This window comes from Benincasa hispida, chromosome 11 (genome assembly GCF_027475165.1).
Source record: "Benincasa hispida cultivar pf3 chromosome 11, pf3_genome.v1.1, whole genome shotgun sequence".
NCBI lineage: Eukaryota > Viridiplantae > Streptophyta > Magnoliopsida > Cucurbitales > Cucurbitaceae > Benincasa > Benincasa hispida.
Genome location: NC_143488.1, coordinates 89413738 through 89436858, shown reverse-complemented (window position 1 = coordinate 89436858; position 23121 = coordinate 89413738). Strand labels below are relative to the sequence as shown.

At 34.3% G+C, this 23121-nt stretch overlaps 2 long non-coding RNA genes across 2 annotated transcripts; both read left to right on the top strand.

The window, feature by feature from the left end:
* The first annotated feature begins 7870 nt into the window (after positions 1-7870).
* Positions 7871-8361, top strand: LOC150033022 (uncharacterized). The gene is made up of 2 exons (XR_016524764.1): positions 7871-8009; positions 8130-8361. It is a non-coding gene; the product is annotated as an uncharacterized LOC150033022 (long non-coding RNA).
* A 2117-nt stretch (positions 8362-10478) lies between these two features.
* Positions 10479-11462, top strand: LOC150033021 (uncharacterized). The gene is made up of 2 exons (XR_016524765.1): positions 10479-10615; positions 10734-11462. It is a non-coding gene; the product is annotated as an uncharacterized LOC150033021 (long non-coding RNA).
* Positions 11463-23121: the final 11659 nt, after the last annotated feature.

Genomic DNA, 23121 nt, shown 5'->3' with positions numbered 1-23121 from the left:
CCCATCTTCTCCATCCCCTTTTTCTTCTCTCAATGCTTTTTACAAAGAAATGAGTTTTCTGTAATTGAAATCTCCATAATTCAATTATTTTCTCTTTCAAAAGACGGTTCCTATAAAGTGGTCTTTGTCAAAAGAATAGCAGGGAAGATCCGATTGTAATGTCCAAAGTTTATTTGTGAAAGATTGTTTGGTTGAGGAATTGCGAAGACTTGGAGATGTTTGAAGAACGGTTCTTCAAGGGTATGTTTCTCCGTCCATCTAATTTCATGCTTAACTTACTGTATATTGATATATGTTTCTTCTTTTCTGTATTGTAATTTTAAAATAAAATCGAAGCCAAGCGATCAATCGCTTCTGATGTGGGATTCGATCCCCTCACAAAAAACTACATTAGATACCTCGGACATATGAATTTTATAGTCATATAAACTCTACAAACATATGAACTTCAGACATCATATCTCAACTTAGCGCTTCAACCAACCTATAAGAATGATATTATACCTACCATTGGAGAGACATCGCAATTTTACATATGACTAAAAGAAAAAGAAACTAATTTACATGGGAGTCAAAATAGCTTAAGATGAGTTTGTTTCCTAGATATCATTTTAGGATACATGATATATGGGTATTATTACTGCAATCAAAACATGATAATCTAAATTTTTATGGGTAAAAAATTTTAATTTTACCATGAATCAAACAAAATTTTCTTGTCATATGTTGATGGATAAACTAATTTGAGACAAATGACTTTATTTTTATAAACTATAAAAATTAAGTTGATTGTTACGGAACAAAAAGTAAAAAAAGCTATTTTTTGGCCCTTAACTCCATTCGAAGTAATAATTTAGTACATAAACTTTAGTTTGTAACGATTTAATGTCTACATACTTTTAATTTTAACAATTTGATATCTGAATTAGAATATGTTGTAACTATTTAGTCCATATCGTAAAAAATATTACTAAGATTTAATAAAATTTGCTATGCATATTGAATCAGTAAACTAATTACGAATCCAAATATATTTATTACAAACATTAAGTCATTAGATGTCAAAGTGAACAAAACTTAACCAAAATTTATTTGTATTCTCTCCTTTGAAGTTGGAGGCCTCATACCCATATGATAAAAATGACACATAATTTTGATGAAATTTTTTTATTATAGAGATTAAATTATTATAAATTTAAAAGTATACATGGATTAAATTACTTGAAACTAAAACTTAGGGATTAAATTGTTAAGTCATGGAAGTTTAGAGACAAAAAAATTTGTCTTTAAATGAATAAAAATGACATCTCATTTTGATGAATTTATTCTTAGTAGAAACTAAATGAATACAAATTTGAAAATAGATAAACTAAGTGACACATGTTAAAATTTAGAGACTAGAGTATTACAAATTTAAAAGTAGAATAACTGGGCTTCATTTGATAACCATTTTGTTTTTGAAAATTAAGTCTATAGACATTAGGGGTGTTAAAAAATTCCGAGAACCTATCCAAATCGGGCTATCCAACCCAAACTGTAAGAGTTAGGTTGGGTTAGATTAATGATTCTTTGGGTCGAGTCTCTAATATAAAAAACCACCGACTGGTCCACCTGATCCAACTCGAATACGTATGTGTGTGTGATAAAACCTAGTTTTCGTTTGTTTAGAGCTTCTTCCACACGTCCACCGCTCTCAGCCACCCTTGAGGACCGCGTCTCCTTTCATCCTCACGTCTCCCTTCTTCCATATGATTTTTGCCGCCATCCCCCTTATTCCATATGATTTCCATCGCTACTTTTAGCCATAAGCTCACGCTTCAGTTCAATCTCAGGCCTCAATTTAGGCCTCACCGACATCTCCCTTCTCAATCTCAGTCTCATTTCTATATCAGATAATAGATGCCTCGCCACTGATTTTCGTCTCCCTCGATTTTGGCTCACCACTTCCCTTCTCTGTCTCACTCAGATTTGCCTCGTCTAATCGTCTCCCTTCTCCGTCTCGCTCAATTCACATACAAAAAAAATTAAAATAAAAAAAAAAACAAAAAACACAATCCGGTGACCCAACCTGATTCAACCTAGAAATATTGGGTTGGATTGACCCTTCGAAATTGAACTGATAGGGTTTAGTTAAAGCCGTGGGGAACGAGGTGGGGATTCCTCACGGGATTCCGTGGAAAAAAATTCCCACATTTATTTTTCTATAACATTTATTTTTAATTTCAATTAAATATATATTTTTTTATAATTTTTTAAATATTTTCAATGAAATTTTCATTTAAATGAAATATTATCAATTTTACTAATTAAAACAATAATACACATGCAATTTAAAAAATATAATTAAAATACTAAATTCTCATAATTTGTAAAAATTAAAATTCAACATTTAGAGCCTCTTATCTTAAACATTACAACATCTAAAGAATTAAATTAATAAAAATCTTGAACTTAAATAATTAAAACATTCATAATTATCTTAATAAAGTCTACAATATTAATATGAATATATATATATTAAAAATTTATAATTTATATACAAAGTCGGAGGGGGGCAGGGTCGAGGTCGGGGTCGAAATGTAAACGGAAAAAAAAATTCCCCATTCCCTCCCCCATTCTTTGTGTATTGGAGATTTTCCGCCCCGAGGGACTCGACTCCGCGAATTTTTTTGGACATCTCTACCTCTAACCCAAGCCAATTCCGCCCCGTACACCTCTAATAGACACTATTTTTACCTCTAAATTTCTTATTTTACTATCTAATTTTTACCAATGACTTCAAAAATCGAGCCAAATTTTGAAAATTAAAAAAAAATAGCTTTTAAAAACTTGTCTTTGTTTTTAAAATTTGGCTAAGAATTCAACCATTGTACTTAAGAAAGATACGAATCATTGTAAGAAATGCGAAGAAAATAGACTTAATTTCAAAAATCAAAAACAAAAAACGAAATGGTTACCAAACGGAGCCTAAATATTTACAAACTTAAATATAAAAACTAAATCATTATTTTCATGAAAATCTAGGGATAAAAGTTGTTGTTATTATTATTATTATTATTTCATATTGGGCTACATGTGCACCCCTTCCTCTCCTTTCTTATCATTCTCGTGGGAAAAGGTGAGGAGCTTATAATTTTCTCTTTTTTTTTCTCTCATTTTTTTACCACATGTAAGGATGAGAATTGAATCTCTAACTTCAAGATTGATAGTATAAATACTATGTCAACATCACATATATGTGTATTTTCATATAACTAGTTACAAATATATTTTTTCTAAAGAATATTTTACCAATATAGCATTAAAAAAATTATAAATAAGTTGTTGAGTGAGAGTGAGAAAAAAGCTAGCAGTCTACCTAATTTTTTCTATAGGTCTATATCACTTACTTGATAAATCTTAAGATTGTGTTATATTTACACTTGCCCTTAGATTGCATTAGATTTATCATTATTTCGTGGGTAGATTATCACATATGTAACTACCTCTAAAATGAATAATCTCATAAAGTTCTAATCAATTTTTAAAAGTATTATTAGTTGAGTTTGATACATCAGCGCATAAGAGATTTTAAATTCTAATATTTCTATAAGAAAAATACCATAAAATTTGTCTTTTAACTATTATTATTATAATCTTTAAAAAAAAATTATTATAATCATAACCAGTGATAGTATAAGAATTTGAACTTCCAATCTCTAGAAAAGTATATCAACTATGGTTGTTAGATGATTAACATTAAAAAAAAGAAAAGAAAGAGAAATAAAATAATATTAAAAGGAGGGGAGTAATTTATGTGAAAGAGGGGGCCACCATGTGGAAAATCAAAAGAGAGGACACGAATGTGGAAGATTTGAAAGGAGAGAATAATAAATAACAAAGAACACAACATGAAGGGGGAAAGTATCGTGTTTGTTTCGTACAAGTTTTGTTCACTTTCAGTTTCAGCCTTTTTCCATTTTTAATCATTTCTAATTTCTCTCTTGTCAGGTCAAGTCAACCTTGGACCCTCCCAATTTTTTTCTCTCTCTTCCCATAATTAAATTAATTTGTCAATTGAATAATGTTTCAAACTTAAACTTGATCCAATCACGTAGTTTCACTTTCAAACATATCTTCTCTCAAATTTGTGGCTTTGTTCGTCACTTTTGTAGGGCCCATTTCCCCTCATTTGGATTCTACCTTCTTATGTTTTCACTTTTTAGATCACACTATCTTAGCTGTGTTTTTCATTCATCTCCTCCCATTTTTGTGGGGTATTAAGTGGAGTTGTAAACTTTTAAGGGAGTGTTTAAGACACTGAATTGGTTATTATCGTCATAATCTGTGGGTTATAATAGTTAGTGTTTGAGGTGCAAATTATTTTAGTTTAGGTTATCATAATTTGTGTTTAGTGTGTAAACTATTTTTATTTGGATAAGAAATGGTAAATATGGTAACAAATAAGAAAATAGAGAATGAATGACAAATAATAAATACGGTAGCATAGAAGATTTTAAAATAGTATTTACTATACTTAATTCTAGGTTATAAATAATTGTATGTATTATTATTATATTTAGTGTTTCAAACATGGTGTGAGCTATAATAACCTACTCCACCGAACTTTTAGCTGGTGCCCCCAACAGTCCCTAAGTTTCAGATAATACATTAAATTAATGTTTTTCTTTAATTTCTTTCACTAAACCAGAACTCCAACTCTTTGTTTTTCTTTCACCCCTTCCTCTCATTTCTTATTATTCTCTTAGAACTCCAACAAGAGTTATCAATGATGATAATACATAAATTAATATTCTGCTTTAATTTCTTTCATCTAGCTTCTACTCTTTATTGATGACGATCAATTGATAAGTTTTAGATAACTCTAAAACTCGTACATAGTAAATGTTATCAATTGATCGTCATCAATAAAGAGTTATCGATGTTAATTCAATAAATGTTATTGATTGTGTTGCATTCTATTTTGTCTCAATAACCTTAAATCCAATAAACTAACATCCAAGGCTGTCTTATGAGTCTTGAATTGTATGTGGAGACACATAAGAATCAATGTTTGAGAAACAACCAAAAGGGTGTATAGTATACAGATAAGGTTGGGTACCTTATCCTGGTGACACTATGGATACAACCCACTTTGTATTTGATATAAATGCAATGATCCAATGAGTTTATGAAGGTAACATGCGAGTAGGGGTATCCTATGTAATGAGTTTGCATAAGATCAGACCACGAAATAGTAACCACTAGATCTAACACTGTTAATTAGTTTGGTTCCTATTTCAATTAGATGACCTAGGTAACCGAGTCTTAATCCTGAGTGTATTATGTATTCTTGTTCACGAGGGATTGTCCTTTGATTTATATAGGTAAGAGTAGCCAGTTCGTCAACTCAATAAGCCTACCATTTTGGGACTAAGACCGAGTGAGGAGATGGAAACATAATAATACAAGATGGAATTCACTTCTTCCCAACTTCAGGATAAGTAGATGAGTGTTCCCTTAAGTGGTGTCTTTGGAACTTGAACAAAGGGTCCTGACCTCTCATTGGCCTGAGAGGGGTTTATGTTTATTGGTTGGACCATAAACAGATTGTTTATTGGTTGGACCATAAACAGATTGTTTATTAGAGGAGCACTAATATTTAAGGATATAAAGGTAACCTAATGGTAAAACGGTAATTTGATCCAGTCGGTGTTATGAACACTTGTGAAGGACTAACTTGTTGTTATTTGTCTACATCTGTGGACACAGAAATATATTTACAGTGAGAAGAGTGCAGCTGTGGGTCTTTAGTAGGGTGTACCCAAAGTTAATGAATATTGATTAATTTGGATAATGAGTTTAGTCAATTAATCTCATATCATTGGAGCTTCTAATCTGCAGGTCCACTAGGCTCCCTTGTTAGCTCACTAAAGGATATTAAAGAGGAATGATTTGAATTGTTCAAATCAATTTGATGAAATTGTATATTAATATGATTGATATGTAAATGATTATGGATGTGATCCATAATTTAACTTAAGTTGGAAAGAAACATTTGAATGAGATTCAAATATTTAATTTAAGTGAATTAGATTCACAAAAAATAATTAATTAATAGAGAGGTGTTGTACATTGATAGAATAAACTAACATTCAATGGAAGAAATCAGAATCAATAAGTACTCTAATTACACTTAATTTGAGTTTTAAAGCATGCATTGAAACTATCATTAAAATAGGGTTTAATATTACATTTGATGTAACTCTTCAAATCCTTGCTCCTCAGCACGAAATCAATCTTCAAATGTTCAGTAGACTATCAAGAGGAACTTCTCTACTATCCTCTAACTTGGATTAAGTGGTAGAATCTCAAATTGAAGTCAATTTGGTAAGGGATGAGGAGGGTTATTAGAGAGAAGAGTAGAATTTCAAAAAAAATCAAAAGCACTCTTTTCATGCCCACAAATTTCTCAATAATTTAACCATGAAAAACATGCAAATCCTTCGGCTTCAACTCATTGACACCTCAAGGAGCTGATTCTTAGTGGGATAGGTGTTTGACTTGGAGGAATCCACTCCATTTGAAGATGCAAAATGAGAAAACTCCACTTAATAGTGGAATTTTCCAAATTTTGTTTTTCAATTTCTTTTCAATTTCTTGAATTTTAATCTAATTTTCATTAGGATTAAAATCAAATATAAAATCAAATATGAATTTGATTTTTAAAATTGAAAAAAAAAATTATTTTAATAAGTTTAATTAATTAAATAAATAATAATTTAATATCGAATATTAAATTAATCAAACACCTAATTTATACATTAATCCTATTCATGTAATTTAATATTTAAATATTTTAATATCTCAAATTTTGTTTAATTTATACAAAATTAAACGTTTTAATTGTATCAAATACAATTCATTAAAACCCTAATGGAATTTGCATACTTCAAATTCAAAACCCTAATTTCAAATTAGAACATTTCAAATCGACTCAATTCACTAATCCAAGATATAATTTACGAGCTAGTAGAGGGACCTTATGGATCTATCGATCGTGAGCTCCAACGATTTGAGATTCATTGGCTTAAAAAACTCTTTAGACTAAAATATTCAATATTTGTTAACTACTGAGACATATCACTATAACTCGATAGTTGCACTCTCTTGACTATAGATGTAACATCTCGAGTTTTTCATAATTCAAATTTTGTATTTCATAAAATTTGAGGACAATTTTGTTAATTTTGAAATTCAGTTTTGTTTAAAGGAAAGATTTGGATCTATGTCGCAGTAATTTAATTTTAAGTTAATGTCGAGAATGGAATTTAAATCCGGAGAAAATTGTTTTGATTTTTGGAATTTGAAGAGAAAAAGGAAAGAGTTTTAAGAATATATATATTCATATATTCATATATATATATATATATATGGAAGAAAATGATAAGATAAAAATAATTTAGAATAAAATAAAATAAAATTTTATTTATTTATTTGATTATTTATCTCTTCTCTTTCCCCTCTGGCACGAAAATCGAAGAGCCCTTTCCCCTTTAGCCTCGCACGCGCCCCCTCCCTCTTCAAAGCCCTCGCCGTCAGCTCCCCTTCGCCTCGCCAGTCGCACATTTCTAGCCACGGCTCATCCTCAGGGATGGTCGCCTGTCGGTAGGTTGTCACCCACGCAGAAGCCATCGCTCGAGCCGCACATTTCGCCCGTCGCTCACCCATCCAGCTGCGCTCGTTAGATGTGTCTGCCGTCGGACCACCCAAAGTCTTCGCACGCTCCTGCCGTCTCCGTCGCCCTGTCCAATTGCATATTCGAGACATCGTCGACACCTTCCAGACACTGTCGGTCTCGCTACATGTCAGTTCGGCCGTCTGATGTCACCTACTGCCATTCAGCCGCTGTTTGGGTCAGAACCTTATTTGGGTGAGCTTTAGATTTAAGGTTTGGAAGTTTTGAGGTGACCCATCAAATTCAAGACCAATTTTAACAAAGATAGTTAGATTGTGGTAAATTTTCCTTGGTAAGTAAATTGAAAATGTTCAGACTAAATTGGATTTAGACCCCAAATGATTAATTTAAATTTTGGATTCTTCATTTTAGGCCATGATTGCTAAACTAAATTTAGTAATTTATGTTATAGAGCAAATTCAAGTTTATTCAAAAGCTTTAAGGAAACTATTTTCGTGGACTGTTATTCGTGACCAAATTTGAGGTAAGTAATCTTAGTATTGGAACCGCCTTTTTGCCAGGCGATAAACTGTAGATTTATCCTACGAATGTTTACGAGGATAAATTTGATTGTTCTGAGGTTGAATGGACTGTTTGGGAAGGATATATGAATATGTGGTAATATATCTAAATATGATTATGTATGAGCTTAATTTAGAATTTTATGAGTTATATTAAAAGGATGATTGAGCATGACCTCAAATTATGAGTTAAGTGGCACTCCTACTGAAATGTCTTAAAGTTAGATGAGGATTAGAAATTTCCAGATCTATATAGTTATGTGATTTATTTTGAGAATGTGTAGACCATACGATATATTATGAACTATCGAATACTTGATTGTTTACATGATTTAGTGCATGAAAGTGATGTGCTACAGTTGATCCATTTAAAACTAGATTAAATATGTATTTTGAGTTTAATTAACATGAGGTTGATGAGGAGATTTTAGGGGACTCAAGATTAAGTGAATGTTTTATGTAATATGAAGTTAGATGCAATCTCTTTTCCTTTCTAGACTATGTGACTGCATGAAAGTGATGCATGCCCGAGTGCGCTAGTACATGAAAGAGATGTACTAGGGCTGGTGTGTATAAAAGTGATACATACCTAGAAGGTACTGGGTGTACATAAGAGGTGCACGCTTAGTGGGTTATGTGTATATGAAAGAGGTGTATACATAACCATGTGTACGAAAGAGGTATGCATCCCTACATTCATAGAGAGGATCTGGGGTGTACGAAAGAGGTACACACTTAGCGGGTTATGTGTATATGAAATAGGTGTATACATAACCGTGTGTACAGAAGAGGTACACACTCAGTGGGTTATGTGTATACGAAAGAGGTGTATAAATAACCGTGTATACGAAAGAGGTACACACTCAGTGGGTTATATGTATACGAAAGAGGTGTATACATAACCGTGTGTACGAAAGAGGTACACACTCAGTGAGTTATGTGTATACGAAAGAGGTGTATACATAATTGTGTGTACGAAAGAGGAACACACTCAGTGGGTGATGTGTATACGAAAGAGGTGTATACATAACCAGGTGTACGAAAGAGGTACACATTAAGTGGGTTATGTGTATACAAAAGAGGTATATGCATAACCATGTGTACGTAAGAGGTACATAACCAGTGAGTTATGTGTATACGAAAGAGGTATATGCATAACCATGTGTATGAAAGAAGTACACGTCCCTACAATCATAGAGAGGACCTGGGGTGTACATAAGAGGTGCACTCTAGGGAAAAGGAAAGAAAGAGTGAGCCATGAAAGGGAAATCTTCAGGTCCCACTAGTAGAGAGTTTCAGTTCATGTTGCATTTATTGGACATAGATGCTTAGCCTGACCTCGACAATGGGGTTACTTATTGAGTATTTATACTCACCCTTCTTCATGTTTATGTTTCAGGTAAGAGTAGGGAGCCACTGGGATCAGTTTTATGCTTCCGCTCATGATGTTTAGATTTCTTTCACGTTTTTCCATTCATGTTTGAAATTTACTGATTAGTATTCATTTCCAAACTTTTACAATTTTCTAGACTCATTAAATTTCTAATTATGATTTATGGGTACCCTGTTATTTGACTTTTGTTTAGTTTTAATGAAAATATTTTATTCGACTTTATTTATTTAGCATTTATTTCACTATAAAATTGTGTCATTTTAAGTTCCATGCATGCATGTGTTAGTAACGGCCTAACTTGAGTCCTAGGGGGTCAGGTTGTTACAGTAGATATATTTCTGTCCACTTTAACCATGATTAGTAAGTCGATCCTTCACAAGTTGTTCTTATTCACAGCTAGGTAAAAAAAAAAAAAAAAAAAAAAAGAAAACCGTTTTACCTCTGTAAATACATCTTACTGCTTAACCCCTACTAATCGTCTATTGAACAATTGGTTTATAGTCCAACTTATAAACATGTCTCTCTCGATCATGAGAGGACAGGGCCCCATTATTTAAGACCAGGAATCAGCGCTTAAGAGAACAACCTATCTACTAACCCTAAGTTGGGTAGGAGTGAATTCCGTCTTGTAGAACTATGTTCCCAGCTATCTATCCAGTCTTATCCCTAAAATGGGAGACTTATTGAGCATTGTTGTTGGACTACTCTCACATATGCAGTTCAAAGGATAATCCCAAATAAACAGAAGTTCATAGTTAGCTCAAGACTAAGATCGAGTTACCCTAGGTCATTGAATTTGAAATAGTCAGTTTTAACAGTAAATGGTCGTTATAAAGAAAAGTGACTATTTTGAGGTCCAGTCTTATGAAAAACTCATTGCATAGAATCCTTCCACTCACACGTCTCCACATGAATGACTTTGGAATCACGTCATTTGTATCAGTATACAAAATGGGCCGCATCCAATAGTGTCACCAGGATGAGGTACCCAATCTCATCCATTTACTTATAGACTATTTGTTAGCTCTAAAAAAAAGCTATTATTCCTAGCTTAATTGGGGCTCGTTAGTAGATTTTACGTGTTTATTCCCCTATTTTGTAGGCATCGAGCAACCAAGAGGTATAATTAATCATTTGGTGAAGAACGGAGTTAATTTGAAGCAATTTGGAGTTAATTTGAATATCCGGGCTTCAAAGGAGTTGAAAAGACCAAAATGACATTGAGTTCTACCAAGTATGGTCAACCATCGAGCATCATTGAGTACCATCGAGTGAGAGGCTATTGAGTAATCAAGAAAATGCTATCGAGTGAACGAGGATCGAGTATCGAATTATCGAGCATCGAGTAGCGAGTATCTGGTAGTGGATGCAGCGTTGCAACACTATTCCAAGCATCGCGACATTCCAAGTTACATCACCATTAGCGTCCTAACGCATCTCAACGCTAAACTCCAATGCTTGAAGGTAGAAGCATCAGCGTTGCAACGCTTCTTTAGAGCGTTGAAACACTGCAAAGGATGACGAACATGAAGCTGAGCGCGCGCACAAGTAAGCGTTGGACTTCTTGTTTGACGCTTCCCTCTTGCCGCATCAGTGTTGTAATGCTATTTCAAGTGTTACAATGCTGCGTTGATCATTATAAATTCCTCTTCTTGGCCCTAGGTTGAAAAATGCTGATTCTTGGAGGCTAAAGTTAATCTTCATTCTTCTTCTATTCCCTTCAAATTTCAGTATCTTTAGGTTAGTTTTTATTTTATTTTCGGATTATGGACATATTTTAGATTGTATCCCATTGGTTTGTCTATGAATCGATCAGGTAATCTTTCGTTTAGTTTTGGATCGAATGTTCTTTAGATTTTGATGAGTTTTCTGTTCAATCTTTGTGCTTTAATTCAGAATTATGTTTTTCTTGAATCTTGTTTAATTTAGACTTGTTTTTATGTGTTGGATGACGCCTCTATCATGAATGTATATCTTCGCTAATTAAATTCAAGCTCACACGCTGATGACGAAAATTTAAATTACCAAATCGTCAAGGACTTGATAACGAAAATTACGTGAATGCAATATGCGATGCATGTATTAAGGTATGCGTTGATTATCACGCGTCGGTGGTCATGCTTTGGAATGAACTATGCGTTAACGAATGTATGCGATGACCATGCATTCTTATCACAAGTTTTCTTATGCTCACGCCAAGTATAACGCGAACGCAAGTTTCTCGAGTGATCCGAGGTCGAACTCAGGGACTTGTAACTAAATGCTATGTGGTAATGTGTATGCGGCGGTTGAATAAAAGAATGATGGAGGGGTTTCCATGCTAACACTACTCCTACTCCTAAGTATCAGACAACGCAATGAGAAGTATGAATGAGAGGTAGAGACAAAACAACTATTGACGCGTAGTAAATGAATGGAAAAATAGATAAAATGTGAGGATGTCTTCACTGCAACACTGAGCTTGACCGCAAGGGCAACCTCAGCCAACGCAAGCTATGCAATCATGCTACACACACTTGAGCCTAATTCTAGAACGCATGCGATGTATATGCGATAGTGCCGAGAAGCCTATGCTTAAACCTCCATAACTCGCTCACGTGCTCTCGCCGTATGAGCGCGATAGCCGCATATCACCACCATATCCTACTTCCTGGATGCATGCAATATCCTCTCCGTAGGGTGCATACACTGTGTAATAGCAAACGAAGCTTATTCCTAAGTTCCTCATTCTTGCTTATGCGTTCCAATCTGCTCTCTTGAGTCTTAGATTTGGATTTTAGACTACTCTCTCAAGTATGCCTAAATGATGAATGATGCGCTCATAAGACAAGGTAACCACATGAACTTGGCTGACACAAGATTATTCCTATCTCTAGTGAATACTTGCTTACATTGCTTAATGTGACCAACCACTTACCCTCCCGGGCAGTTAGTTGTTGCCGACTTTACTCATAGACAAGCGTTGCATCTGCCTATAGATAGGCGTTGCTACAACTTCACACTAAGCAAATAAGGTTTTCTCACACACTCACGCAACGAACACCTCTCGGTGGTTTGCTACATGCTTCATATCTCTAATCCACATGACTAAGTATGCAATACTCTAGCAATCTCACTAAGTGATGCAATGAAAGTTAAAGATGCTAAGTAAAGAAGATGGAGATGGAATCGAAGGAAACATAGAAATGCATTGAACACATAATGTATTACTTCTTTAATCACAGAATGTAATACAATACAATATAAGAAAAGAAGAGAAAATGAAATGACCAGCTGGAAGCAATGTCTTGCTTTAAGCAAATGTATGTCAAGGCTGCCGGTGGTGCCATGGATGGGCGGTGGAGCTGACTCTCCTGAGATCTAGCTCTGGTCGTCACTTGGAATGGATGAAGGAGATGAAGAATTCTCAACCTTTCTTCTCACGCATTAGTCTGGATCATAGGGATAACCCTGGATAAGTTGAAATTCTGCTCAACGGCTTCTATATATAGAGCTTGATCGCCAATAGCATTAATGGACTACTCTGATTCTGACATTCGCGGCGCGTTAGTCTTTTTCTGAATCTCTGCTGCTAACGGCGTGGTAGGTGAAATGTCAACATCATCTTTTGATTTTCTCGAGAGATGCGTTGATGCGTCCATTCCACCAACCTTACGTTGATCCCTGTATTATGTGTTATCGTGTAGCCGCAATTATGTAGTGACCGCATTCGCTTAATACTGCAACTTCTACACGATGATCGCAATCGCTTGACGATCGCAACTCTTATACGATGGACTCATGTAGCTGATCACCGCAACACCCATGCGTCGATCGTATGCATTCGTCTTTGTGAAGGAGAGTTTCTCTGCATGCGGTCGTCTATGCGATAGTCTAGCTTCCGGTTTGCATCCACTTCCTGCGTTAGCTATAAAAATAGACATTTGAACGTATAATAACGCGTAATAATGGGTTAGCCGAGATTCTCAATGCTGAACGCCGCAAGCTCATTTTCTCATGAATTTCTAATATAATTGCCGCATATTCTACTTAGCAGCCCTCGTAATTCTAAATAAAAAGCCTAAGATGACATGCATTACTGCATGTCATCACACGCATCCTTGTAATCGTCCATGCTTTGAATTTACCCTTATAGCACAGATTAGATAAGCATGCTTAGGTTTTTAGGCTGTCCATGATTTTTTGCATTGCACGTGTAATCTAGATTTAAAGAATAAATTGATTATTTGAACACGGTTTTCCTAACACTTAATCAACATAGTTGAATCCTGAATCTTAATGCATGTGTTTCTAGTTCTTTATAGCTGTTGAGGACCCAATTACATTTAGAAGCAAGTAGGTTAGTTAGAACACAGCTTTTCCAGCATTAATTACGAAGTAGGACGCTTGTTTGGTTCAGATTAATTGATTTTTGGGCTTATAAAGATGAGTTAATTCTATCGATTGGGTAGCTAAACATGCATAATTAAAATATATGATATATTGGCTGAAAACAATGATTTGATTTACATTGAATGACTACTTGATCCAAGAACTAGATGAATCCATTACCATTTCATATATCCATTGCATTTTATTTCAATTTCACGCGTTTATCTCTTCCACATCAAAACCCCCTATTTATCGCTCTGGTTAGAAAATTAACTTAACGAAACCAATCGCACTTCTCCATGGATCGACTCAGACTTACCACTATTACTACGTTTTAGTAGTGATAGGAGTAGCTTGGTATTATAAATTTTCTTTTGTTTCGGTTTGTAGTTGAATTAACAACACTGAGTCTCGATCTAAACACTATTTTGGTTATATTCTTGACCCTCTTTACGTCGCTACATAAAATTTAAGTATTCATATTATAGCCATGGATTCGTTTATTGGATTTTTATAACAGAATGAAATATCAATAATAATTTATTGAATAAAATACTCAATAATACTTTTCTTGATAAATAGAATACGTAACAATATTTACAAACTGCGAGTTTTAGGACATTCCAAACAATCTCCCACTTAGACTAATACTTCAGTGAGACAAATATATAATATTTTACAATGTTGAGAAAATAAAGAGAAAATACAATAAACTAGAGCATCCATATACCCTTGACATTCTCCCACTTGCCCTAGATTATGAAACTCGTAGTTCTAGTTCGACCAGGTGGCCCTCAAACACTTTAGCCGAGAGGGCCTTCGTAAATGGATTAGCAAGGTTATCTTCTGAGGCTATCTTCGTGACTATCATGTTTCCTCGGTGTACTATCTCTCTGATGAGATGGTACTTTCTTTCGATGTGCTCTCCACGTTTATGACTTCTTAGTTCCTTTGAATTGGCAACTGCTCCACTGTTGTCGCAATACAGAGTAATGGGCAAATGCATATTTGGAGCCACTTCTAAATCTTTCAAGAACTTTTGCAGCCATACTACTTCTTTAGCTTCTTCACATGCAGCTACATATTCTAAAAATCTGTCATTAACCATCTCTTTACATCAGCAAGGAAACTTGTTTCATTCCCAACGAACAAGATATCATCAACATAAAAGACCAAGAAAGCTACAGTTTTGTTGACTATTTTCTTGTATACACAAGGTTCGTCAACATTTTATTCAAAGCCATAAGACTTAATTGTTGTGTCAAATCTTATATTCTAGGATCTAGAAGCTTGTTGTAACCCATAAATGGATCTTTTAAACTTAAAAACCTTTTGTTCTTGACCCTGTTCAATGAACCCTTCTGGTTGAGACATGAAAATACTTTAATCAAAATGGTCATTCAGGAAAGCTGTCTTGACATCCATTTGCCATATTTGATAGTCATAATATGTGGATAAAAGTATTCTTATTGATTTTATCATGGTAATAGGGAGAAGGTTTCTTCATAATCAAGCTCCCCTTTGTGTAAAACCTTTTGCCACAAGTCTGGCTTTATACGTTTGCACCTTGCCAGTTTGATCTCGCTTTCTCTTGTAGATCCATTTATAACCTATAGGTTTAACCCCATCTTCAAGTTTCCAGACAGAATTGAAGTATATCGACTCCATTTCCACGTCCATGACTTTTATCCTTTGTTCCTTATCAACATCATCCATTGCCTGTTTAAAGGTTAATCGATCCTCTAGGCCATCATCAGGTATGTTGTCCAGAATTTCTATTAAACCCATGTAGAGTTTAGGCTGATGAACAACCCTCCCACTACATCGAGGCATTCTCAACTCTTGAGAAGGATGTGATGAGGCAACAACTGTTGTTGATGGACCAGCTTGATTAACAACTTTTGTTGATTTGTCTGTAGTATCTTTGGTCATTTCATTCAATACTAGTTTACTGCGAGCTTGATGATTTCTAATATGATCTTCTTCCTAGAATGTAGCATTTGTCTATACAAATACTTTATCTTCTTGGAGATCATAGAACAATCCACCTTTTGTTTCTTTAGGGTTTTGCATCAACACGTGTGTTGGGCATCCCAAATTCTGAAGTGATGTAAACTACTTTTACGTCCTTTCCATAACTCATGCGGTGTTTCTGAAACACATTTTGAGGGAATCATGTTCAGAATATATACGGCAGTCTGTATAGCATACTGCTAAAAGGACTGAGGTAATTGAGCATAACTCATTATCAAACGAACCATGTCTAATAAAGTTCAATTTCTCCTTTCTGCAACACCATTTGTTGTGGTGTTCCAGGTGCTATAAGTTGGGATTGAATTCCATGATCTACTAAATAGTTATGGAATTGTAGATTCATATACTCACCATCTCGATCTGATCAAAGTGTTTTAATTCTTTTTCCTAATAAGTTTTCAACTTCTGTCTTAAATTCTTCGAACTTTTCGAGAGTTTCAGACTTGTGACTCATTAAGTAAATATAGCCATATCTCGAATAGTCATTAAAAACATTGACGAAATATTCATATCCTTCTTGAGTTTTGATATTCATCAAACCACAAAGGTTTGAATGTATAAGTTCTAGGGGTTCTTTGGTACGAAGCCTTTTCCAATAAAAGATCTTTTAGTCATTTTTCCTTCGAGACATGATTCACACGATAGTAAAGAACTGTCTTCTAACTGATTTAGATGACCTTTTTACCAATCTCTCAATCATGTTGAGATTTATGTGACCAAGTTTAAGGTGCAAAAGATAGGTGTTAGGAGAAATTTTTTGTCTTTTATTTTGAGTTTCTACCGTTTTAAACATCATTATATTTAAAATGGCTTTTGCTTCAATTGGTTTTAATACATACAAGTTATTTTCAAGTCTAACAGAACAAATATGAACACCTCTTGAAAAATGAACACTTCATTGATTTCAAAAGACACTTTATACATATTTTCTAGTAGACAAGATAAGGAGATCAAATTTCGTTTCATTTTGGGTACATAATATACATTTTTTTTAACAAAATGAAAGATTCTCCAAAATATAACTTGATATCTCCCACTGCTTTAGCTGAAATGACTTCTTCTATTCCTACTTTGAAATTCATTTCATTTTCTGAGAGTTGAGTCCAAGAACTAGCTTCCCGTAGAAAAGTGCAAACATGGTTAGTGGCGCCTAAATCTAATATCCAGGTTAAGTGAGAAATTTCCACTAAGCATGTTTCAATTACAAGTAAATCTAATTTACCTTGTTTTTCCTTTTCTGCTCTCTTTTCAAACAGATATTTCGGGCAATTGCGTTTCCAATGCCCATCTTTTCCACAATGAAAACATTTTCCTTTAGAAGCCTTGGTTTTCTTAACAGCAGGTTTATTCTTCCCTTTTCCCTTCTTTTTCATTTGGATACATTCATCTTTAGAAGAGGAAGGGGCAGACTTCTTGTTGTCTGAAGGCTTCGTTCCCGAAGATGATCCCTTCAGAAAATTTTTCTGTGAAACAACGTTTGCTTCACTTTCTTTTAATTTCATCAACAATTGGTAAGTCTGGTGTTCGTTCAATAGAGTAGTTAGGTTGTAATTAATTTTATTCATTACAGCATTAGTTTGGAAGTTCAAGAAGCTCTTCGGAAGAGACTCTAAGACCTTGACTAGTCTCATCTATGATAGTACCATGAGCTTCTACAATGTTAAAATGGATCATCATGTCCAGGACATGCTCCCTAACATTAGTCCCATCTTTCATGCGTGAGTTATAAACATATTTTATAGCTGCATGTCGTACTGAAGATGACGGTTGCCCGAACATCTCTTGCAATGATGCCATGATTTCATGAGCAGTGGGTATGGCTTCATGTTTCTTATTGAGCACATCAGATATGCTTGCCAAGATGTAGGCTCTCTCATTCTCATTAGCCCTTACCCATCTATCATAAACTTCCCAAACATTTTGGTTTTAGTATTTGAGCTGGGAAGAGAAGAACATTCTTCCGTTAAAATAAATCTTGGGTCGTCAACAACTAGAATTGTGTTTATATTCGATTTCCAGTTAGAGTAACCTTCTCCATTGAATTTATCAGAAGAAAGAAGTTGTATAATCGAGTTTGACATTGCTGAAAAATAAACAAATTCTATTAAACTTATGCATTTAAGTCCAATTTTAGCAAACATAATAAAGTACCTATATTTCTTTATTTATTTGCAACGATACTTTATTGAGTTAGAATAGATGCTACCGAGGGGCAGTCAAATACTCTTTCACTGAAGCAAGACAATCTTGACCAAATACTATATCCAAAATAACTTTTATTCCTATAGTAGTTTGGTTACCATTTTTGGTCAAGAACTTTTACTAACATTTAGTAACTTTTGTAAGTGTGACCCCTCATTTTTAGATCTTATAGAACGGTATGAACATACCCCAGAATTGGAAGATAATGTTCGAGACGAAACTATAAAACTCTATTCATTTCTGAAGCTTGGGTGTTTTGAATCCTATGTTACAACCCTCCGAAGGGATCGTTGCGGTTAACGACTAGTTAGTGCTGCCTAAAAATGATAGTAGGCGCAACATAGGAATCTCAGGGTTCAAACTAATGGAGGAGACCGTAGGATATGTTGACACATTTCCTTCACCCACTTATTATGAACTACTTCCTCATTCACCTTGTTATCGACCCATGTAAACACTTTCCAAATGGAACAGTCATGGTAAAAGTGACACAAAGCCGAGCATGGATCTCACGATGTGAACTCTTGGGGACGTGAGAGCTAAAAATGATATATCGTATATATTGTTAATCTCCCACTGAAGTATTCTAAATGTTTGGATATTTGTTTACTTAGGTATATTCTGGCTAATTTTAAACAACCTAAGTCTATATAATTTATCCAAGTATAACGTTTATATTTGGATTTAAACATACGATGTCTAAGTGTTAAAAAAATTTTAAAGCTCACACCGCTCACGTAAGCTCATAAAATCAGTTAATAGCGCTTAACAATTCAGTTATAATCCCCAAGTAGGAGGTGTTACATAAACCGTCAACTTAAATACCTCTAGCCTTAGACAGGATTATGAACCGATTGAGTTTGTAACCATATTTTATAAGATAACAACCTATTTTAACTATTAAAACAAGTTGTTAACCTAAGTGAGCATGTTGATAATCTTTATTATGGATTTTAATGTCTAATGCGATTTTTTGTTATAAAACAATAGACATGCTATCCATCCATAACATACATCAAGGGCATTCAAAATTAACATAACACTAATATTAATTTTAAGAAACCCTAAACATGCATATACATACACTAGAGCACACATATAAGCTCATTAATCAAGAGCCAATTACAGATTAAACTTCATAATTGAAGAGAAAACTAATGCCAAAGTTGAATTTCAACCGAATCAGCCACCATTTCATACAAACTTAGAAATTCACCCACCAAACTCAAATTAACGATAATTGAGTGCTTAAACCTGGCTCTGATACCAATTGATAGAGTAAACTAACATGCAACGGAAGAAATAAGAACCAATAAGCACTCTAATTACACTTAATTTGAGTTTTAAAGCATGCATTGAAACTGTCATTAAAATAGGGTTTCATAAGAATATTACCTTTGATGTAACTCTTCAAATCCTTGCTCCTCAACACGAAATTATTCTTCAAATGTTCAGTACACTACCAAAAGAAGCTTCTCTAATATCCTCTAACTTGGATTAAGAGGTGGAATCTCAAATTGAGGTCAATTTGATAAGGGATGAGGAGGATTATTAGAGAGAAGAGAAGAATTTCAAAAAAAAAAAAAAAAAAACAAACAAACAAAAGCATCCTCTTCATGCCCACGAATTTCTCAGTAATTTAACCATGAAAAACATGCAAATCCTTCAGCTTCAACTCATTGACACCTCAAGGAGCTGATCTTTAGTTGGCTAGGTGTTTGACTTAGAGGAATCCACTCCATTCGAAGATGCAAAATTGGAAAACTCCACTCAATAGTCGAATTTTCCAAATTTTGTTTTTCAATTTCTAGAATTTTAATCTAATTTTCATTAAAATTAAAATTAAATATAAAATCAAATCTGAATTGATTTTTAGAATTGAAAAAAAATTATTTAAATAATTTTAATGAATTAAATAAATAATAATTTAATATCAAATATTAAATTAATCAAACACCTAATTTATACATGAATCCTGTTCATGCAATTCAATATTTAAATATTTTAATCTCTCCAATTTTGTTTAATCTCTACAAAATTAAACGTTTTAATTGTATCAAATACAATTCATTAAAACCCTAATGGAATTGTATCAAATACAAAATTAAACGTTGACTAGATGTACCGACATCAACAACTTTTGTTGATCTATCGGCCTGTTCAACAACTCTTGTTGAACCCTTAGAATTCTCAGTCTTACTAGAAATCTCGCGTAAAACAAGCTGACTTCGTGGTTTATGATCCCTGATATGGTCTTCTTCCAAGAAGTAGCATTTTTAGAAACAAACACTTTGTTCTCACTTGTTTCATAGAAGTATCCACCCCTTATTTCCCTGGGGTAGCCTACAAATAGACAAACTTTCGAACGCGGTTTCAACTTCTTCGGATTAGTCACAAGCACATGGGTCAGACACCTTCAAAGCCTGAAGTGGCATAAACTACCTTTATGGCCTCTCCACAGCTCAAAAGATGTTTCAAAAACACTTTTCGAGGGAACGTTGTTTAGAATGTAACATGCAGTCTCCACTGCAAAATCCCAAAACGAGTCTGGAAGATGAGCATAACTCATCATAGATCAAACCATGTCCAACAAGGTTCTGTTTCTCCTTTCTGATGCACCATTCTGCTGAGGTGTACCTGGGGCCGAGAGTTAGGATGCAATCCCATGTTTTATCATATAGTTCTTAAATTGGAGGTCCATATACTCTCCCCTACGATCAGATCGTAGTGTTTTTATCTTCTTACCTAACAAGTTTTCAACTTCAGCCTTATACTCCTTGAACTTGTTAAGGGCTTCAGATTTAGTTGTGTTAGGTAAAGATACTCGTACCTTGAATAATCATCTATGAAATAGATGAAATATTCATACCCACCTCGAGCCTTAACACTCATTGGACGACAGAGGTCAGAATGTACAAGCTCCAAGGCTTCCTTGGTTCTGTAACCTTTTCCAGTAAAAGGTCGTTTGGTCATCTTACCTTCGAGGCATGATTCACACACCGACAATGAGTTTTCTTCTAAACTCTTTAGAAGTCCACTTTTCACCAACTGCTCAATCATATTGAGGTTGATGTGACCTAACCTTAGATTCCAAAGATAGGCGTTTTCCTTAGGAGAAACCTTTGGCCTTTTAGCTGTTGTTTTAATACTAAATATTTCAATATTAAACAAGGGTTTTTAGGCCCTAGAGTTCACCCTTATATTGACTAACTGCAAAAATCCATTTGAAGGGGGACGCTCCTAGGGTGCCACGAAGGAGTACAGAATGATCTCACGGTGCGAACCAATGAAAGAGACCGTAGGACGTGTTGACACACACTTTCACCCATTTACTATAAACACTCTCTCCGTCCACCTTGATATTGACTCATGCAAATACCATCCGAAGGGGGATGCTCCTAGGGCACCACGAGGCCAAACATGAATCTCACGATGTGAACATTCAAGGAGAAATGTGAGTGGAATCATTGACATATCAGATACATCTCTTCCTCTCATTGAGTATTTTATAATCTAGGGTTTAGTTTATTTAGGAAAAAATGGCTAAGAATTTTAACTAAGTGACCGTTTAGGTTTTCCCACGAGTAACTTTTACCTTGGATAGTTGAAACAACTTTTGACCATCATCCATTAATCTTTAACAGAATCTTTGACCAACTGTCGCATGCTTGCAAAAAATCTATCTAATTCACCTTTCCAGGTAGGTTCCCAGGTAGGGGTGTTCCATTTTCGTCAGCTTAAATACCCCAGCCTAGACAGAACCTGCCTTAGACAAAAGATGCCTTATAGATAGATTTAATACAATTTTAATCTTTTATGGAAATAAATTTAATCCTATTAAACCAATTTAAAAAAGATTAAACTAGGTTGCTAATCCCATTAGAACCATTGAACTTAGGTCTATCTCAATCCAATTTCTAAACCCTTTTAAAACATGAGTTCACCTCAAGTTCGCATGCAACTCTTTCTTATCGATTTTAGTTCTAATTTCTATTATAACGCTTATAACAGAAACAACCAAAACCATTCACAACGCAAAGCAAACACATACAAGATTTTCATAACACTTATAAATAGCCTAAGTGTCATGCTCCATGCATTGTTCATTCATTGCTACTTTTATATAACATTTATACAAAACAACAATGAACCAAACAAACATGCTTCCATTCACCCTTATAATATAACACTTATAATATAAAGATGATGCATGAATATGCTTCCTGCATGCATAAATATAACTCTTATATTTCCATGATGCATGCGCATGCTCTTTTGTAATTTCATCATGCAATATTATAACACTTATAATACATGATTGATGAATAATTGCACAACCTAAGGTGGGTTTCAAATCTGTATGTCATACACTATGCCCTATAAACCACATACATCTCATGTATATTAAACAAATGTTGATGAACCAGGATAATTTGCCTCAAATCCTCAAACTAAAAGTTAACTATTAAAAATGCAAAGAGTCTCTGGTTCAAATAGACAAACCGGGTCTTGAACCATTTTGGTTGGAAAAGAAGAGAGGAAAAATATGCTTGTCTTATGTTATGCATTAATCTCCATGCGTCAGAGGTCATGCATTGGACTAGAAAATATATAATATGCGTTAAGCACGTATGCAATGACCATGTGTTCCTGTCACAAGTTTTCTTGCTTTCTTCCTAAGTATAACGAGAATGCAAGTTTCTCGGGATGATCTGAGGTCAAACACAGGAACTTGTAACTCAATAATGTTCGTGAAATGATGCATTTGAGGCGATGAATAAAAGTAAAAAGACAGAAGTAAAAGGACTATGCACTACTCCTACTCTTAACTAAACATATTGAGCAATAGAAGTTTAACTATGAGAATTGGTAGAGATGCAGCA